Here is a 6000-nt window from a genome sequence, read left to right as displayed (position 1 = left end):
GATCCAGTGGGGCTGTTCTTATGTTCTTATGTTCTTACCTCAGGCCTGCATTGTGGCTGCACCAATGCTGAAAAGTTGGATAGGATTGGGCCCGGATACTCCTCAACAATCTGTCCTTGATGTCATTGCCCTGTTCCAGTCTAGACCCTAGGGCAGAGCTTTTCAAACTGGGGCGTCATGACGCCCCAGTCTGCTGGCCCTGGCCCCTGCCCCCTTAAGGGGCGGGGGCAGCCTGGAGGCAGAGAGGAGGTAGCAGTGCGATCCCCAGGATCACGCAGCTCAGGGGGGCTGCAGGGTACACGTACCAAAGCCCCTGCAGCCTCCCGGGGGTGCGGAGAGTCCGGCGCGACCTGCAGCAGGGCTCACCGCAGCAGTGAAAGTAGATGCGGAGCGATCACGCTCCACTTCCGCTTAAGCAGAACACTTCCCAGAGAGTTTGAGAACCACTGCCCTAGGGAATAGATCTGTTGCCAAACTCTTAAATCTGGGTGTCTCCCAGTAGTGAAACTGGTTGTGGGAGAAAAAGAAGCCAACCGGCCAGGCTAGCCCCCTACTCTACTAAGTACACAACTATTCAAAAACCTTGTAGCAGTTGGTACCACCTTTCTGGTCTTGGAAAGACTCTGGTGTGATACGTTATCCCTGAAAAGTGAGTTGGTTTTCTACCAAGGAGAAATATTAACCAGATGCCTATCGAGGCTGAATAATGTAGATATTTAAAAGTTAAGAACAGATGAAATATGCACAAATGAGGCTATCTAGAGCACAATCCTAGATTGCAATTCTGAAATCTTGGGAGTAAGCCCCACTGAACACAAAGGGACTTACTTTGAAGTAGACATGCATAGGACTGTGTTCTATCAGCCCAATCCTATTGACTGTTTCCCACAGTGCCCGCTGGAATAGATAAGGTAGCAGTGGGGTCAGGCATGGGGTAAGAGTGGGGCAAAACTCAGTGGGGAGGGAGAGGAACAGGGGGCACGGAGGTAGCAGGAGGGGGGTGGATTCAGCAGCAACGGCATGCACTGGATCCTGTCCCCTTTTTTCCCCATGCCTCCTTGTCCCTTTCTTCTCCTTAGATTTGTGCCAGGTATAGTGCTGGCGCAGGACTGAGGAGACCCGTTGTGGTGTGAGAGGCTTATGGAAGGGTAAGTGGAAATAATGTCCTTTCACCTCAGAAGCCTCCACATATCCCACCCACCCACCAGATACAGTGTGCACCTTTTTGATTCAGCTTCACTGGCGGGGTGAAATTGATAGGATTGGGCTCATAGTCAATGTGAAGAACGCGCAGATAAGAGTTTCTTCTTCTTGAACAGCAGACTCTCTAAGGAAGTGGCTTTCTAATTTCACCATGAGATCTGCCTATCAGTGAAGAATGCAATAGTCCAGTTTTTCAGATTAAGCACTGAGGGAAAACGGTACGTAAGCTAGTACTTTCAAAATGACACATAAAACAAAGGGGACTTCATTAAAGGCAAGTTATGTCCATGAGAGCCCACGAGCTGTACCCGGTCAGTGCAAACATACAATCTGGAATGTGTAGACTCTGAATATAGGGAGATGTGATAATTCAACTGAACAAGCTGGGGTGTGATATTTTGATGAGAAAGGTAGGGAAAAGAAAAAAGGTTTTTCTTTTGTCTTTTTCTCTCATTCTTTGGTAATTTTTGTTTATTTACTCTTGTCACTTCCTTGTTTCTATGAAGTCATACACACCCGTTTTTTCCCCCCTTGTAATAAACCCTTCATGGATTTACTTCTGTCTTAGATTTTTCCTCTTCCCATTTTGACCTAAACTGATTTTCTCATCAGTTCCTGGGCTAATTTCACTTTTATATTATTTTTGTTGATTTCTTTTGTGTCTTCAGAAGATACTCAAACAAGTCTGATAGCTAAGAATTTGATTTTATCCCAAAATTTAGTGGAGTAACTTATTGGGTTAAACATACATAATCCTAAACATCCTCAGTGCCGGCACTGAGCTCTAGCACTGGCACTGGATGTCACAAACATGCCATAAGAGTCCGCATGGCTCCACTTGAGAATGGCTGTTCTACATTACAGATAAAATGAAATAAAATCCTGAAGATTAATTAGACTTGTCCCTGACTGGTCAAAACTTACCCTAGTTGCAGATCCAATGTTAACCCCTTAGTCCAGAGAGGTGTGACAGCTATGTGCAGTTAACTCCACAAGAGCAGGAGCACAAAAAAAGTGCTGACAAACCTCCTCTTTTTATGGGGTTTGGGAAATCAAGATTCTGCCTTTCCCATTGGCTAGTTCAACAGTGGGAAACCCTAGTTCAGCCAGAGCATGATGATAAACATTGGGCTTTCTTCCTCCTAGACCAGTGGTCTCCAAACTACAGCCTGGAGGCCACATCTGGCCCGCCACAAGATTTTATTTGGCCCACAGCAGCTTTTTTTTTTGCTAATGTTTGACATTTTTACTCATAAGAGTTTAAGCACAGTTCTTGTTTCTTTGTAATTGTTACATTTCTCTTTTGTTCATAACATGCTGTAACATGCATGAATCATATCATGCTGATTACAAAAAAGATCCAAGTAAAACTTATTCATTAAATTAAATTTCATTCATTCATTTATAAAACTGATTTTTTTGGCCCACAAAAATGTGTAAAATATACTATAGATAATTGCCTATAAAGTCAAGAAATTTCTACCAATAAATCAAGTGTAAATCATCACCTTATCTTTGGATCACTCAGGGATCAGAGCTGTTCAGGCAGCCCAGAGGAGAGCAAGAGGACAATGCAGAGATAATTAAGGGCTATTAGTCTCTAGGGCAACCAGGGGATTAGTCTGCAAGCCACAGCAAAAGTTAACCCTTTCACTCCTTTCTCCTGAGAAAAAAGTAAGCCAGGTCTCAACACTTCCATTTAAATCAAGCAAGCCTTGTTCTTTTTGGCAGGATCAAACCCGACCCTTCTGCATCCTCATTCCATTTTGCAAATGTTTGGCAGAGATCTGGTTTTTAAAACACCAGGATATAATCCTCATTTCCATCTGAAACAAAGTTCCAGGCTACAATTCACTACACCATTACTGAAGAATAGCACCCATGGAAAGCAATCGGTCTACTTTTGAGTAAATCAGATTGCAACTATATGTAGCTGTACTTGCTCACTCTCAGTCCTTGTTGCTTGTCTCTCCACTGTGAATAGAACTGCAGACTCCCAGTTGTATGTTATATGTTGAGCCACTAGCTTATCGCACCAGGCACCTCAAAGAAGGATTTGATTAATGGTTCTACTGGTATGTTGTTTACAGTGTGCTTACTCTGATAGTGTTTACAGAAAGTGTAGCAGTGCAATGCTACTTGGGAAGCACCCAGGGTTTAGAACCTTGGTGCCTGAGGGAGAGTGCTAAAAGCAGAAGCACTCTGAGGGTTTGAAAGTTAGAACTAGAGCAGCAAGGAGTCAGAGCAATGAATGAGACACAGCAGACATTCAGAGGGTTGATGCAAGGAGAGCTGAGCCGGAAGTAGGACGGTATGAGATTGAGAGAGAAGTCCGTTCTCCTGGCTAGCTTCCTAGCTAAGAATAAAACGACAGACATGTATAGAAGTGAGATGCAGAAAGAAGGCCGCTGGGATTCAGCCTTCTCTGGCTTTTATTCCCTCTCAAACAATACACATCAGGCTGGGGTTTTCTATTCTCTTATCTTGTTTACATACTAAGCAATGAGTCAGAAGTCTGCGGCTTCTACTTAACGAGAACAAGACAGAGGCTTCTAGATGTGTCCAGATGCCAGCGCAGGTGTGCCCGCACTTGTTGCCATGTCTCTAAAAGCTTAATGTTCTGTGCATTTTCCTACAGAAAGGTTGTGAAGACACAGGGTGACCAGATTCAATGGAGGACAAAGTGCCTATACCTTTAGCAAGGGGAGTAATAAAAGCTTCTTCAAATACGTTAGAAGCAGAAAACCCACCAGAGAAGTGGCCCTCTGGATGGTGAGGGAGGGAAAGGGGAGATAAAAGGAGACTTAGGGCTCAAACTTTCCAGCATTAGTGCTGACATCATGCAGCCCTAAGGTAAGGGAACAAATGTTCCCTTACCTTGAGGAGGTCTCTATGTCTGCCCCTCCACCACAGGATGCAGTGCATGGCCCATTGGCACAACAGCACCAGCACTGGAAAATTGGATAGGATTGGGCTGTTAGAGATGGCAAATAAATTAAATGAGTTCTTTGCATCTGTCCTCACGACAGAAGACCTCGGGCAGATATAGGTCGGTTAGCCTAACATCTATTCCAGGTAAGATGGTGGAATGCCTCATCAAAGATGGAATCTCAAAACACATAGACAAACAAGCCTTGTTGAGGGAGAATCAGCATGGCTTCTGTAAGGGTCTTTCCTGACAAACCTTTTAGTGTTCTCTGAAAAAGTCAACAGGCATGTAGATGTGGGAGAACCCGTGAACATTATATATCTGGACTTTCAGAAGGCGTTCAACACAGTCCCTCACCAAAGACTACTGAAAAAACTCCAGTCAGGGAATTAGAGGGCAGGTCCTCTCATGGATTGGGAACTGGTTGAAGACCAGGAAACAGAGAGTGGGTGTCAATGGGCAATTTTCACAATGGAGAGAGGTGAAAAGTTGTGTGCCCTGGTGTGCCCCAGGATCTGTCCTGGACTGATGCTTTCCAACCTGTTCATAAATGACCTGAAGACAGGGTTGAGTAGCAAGGTGGCTAAGTTTGCAGATGACACCAAGCTTTTCCAAGTGGTGAAGACCAAAAGTGATTCCATGATTTTGTCTCATAACCTGCCATTGACTTTTTGAGATTTACTTATATTCAAGTATCTGTGGTGTGATGTGGCCCTTGTACTGAAAATTTAGGAGACCCCTGTCCTAGACTATTCTTACCAGTTGTTTCCCAATTGGTTAATGCTTTTTTGCAACATAGCTACTGAACCATGCAGGTGGCAAGCTATTATGTTCTTTTGTGGATGTGTTCTCTTTTCATTTTTATGTTCTTGGGCTTTGCAACAGAAAAGGTGTTGACTTTTCCGCTTCCATCATCATAAGTTTAAAGTATTATCCTGCATGTTCAGCAGTAATTTAGAAGCTGTAGAGTTTAATTCACCTTCCAGCACTATCAGAAGGTTTTTATATGTTTGTTTTACTGGTTTTTTTCCTTTAGATTACAGAACAGCAGGAGTTGATAGCATCAGCATTTAAAAAGCCCAGTTCCTTACAAAAGACAACTGATAGAAACCACAACAAAGTATGATACAGTATGTTCTAACCATATATATTACAACACATCTAATACAGCATCTACAGTATCTATAATTAAAATTTATGGGAGTGAAAATATAATTGGAAAGGAAGGGCGGGATACCTAATGGCCATTGGTACACTGATCTAATGAGGAAATTGTGCAAATGTGGAAGACGGGACCACGTGTGGTGCACTGACTTTGCCGATGGAGTTGCTGAAGCTGTATGATGCTGACTCTCACTGCTAATAGCCACCATCTCTAGGTATAGCAGAAACAGTGTCATACAAAGCTGTGGCAGAACTTGAAATTGGGAAAAAAGGAAGCACGGCAAGGCTAGAAACAGCAAATGTTTAAATTTATTTATTTATACAGGTATTTATATACTGCTTTTCTTTGGTCATCAGATTTCTCCTCAGACTTTAGTCCAAGGCGGTTTACATAGGCAGGCTGTTATAAACCCCCGTAGGGATTTTTAGATTGAATAGTTCTCGTCTTTCATAGAACTCCTCATTCCAGCTGGATTCCTTCCCGGTCTGGCCTCTCTCTGGCCCTTCGCCTCCCACGCTCCACTTGATGGCAACTCCTCTCTGTCACCAAGGGTCAGCTCATCAGTATATCAGCATGTCATCAGTTCCAGGGTACTTCCAGTTGTTTTGAACTGGCAGCCTCAGATCTTCAGGCATACAAGGCGGCAGCTCTACCAACTGAGCCAGACCTCCTGCTATTAGAGGAGCTAGAACTACTTTAAAAT

Source organism: Tiliqua scincoides, chromosome 1, assembly GCF_035046505.1.
Source record: "Tiliqua scincoides isolate rTilSci1 chromosome 1, rTilSci1.hap2, whole genome shotgun sequence".
Taxonomy (NCBI): domain Eukaryota; kingdom Metazoa; phylum Chordata; class Lepidosauria; order Squamata; family Scincidae; genus Tiliqua; species Tiliqua scincoides.
Note: the sequence above shows the minus strand (reverse complement) of the source record.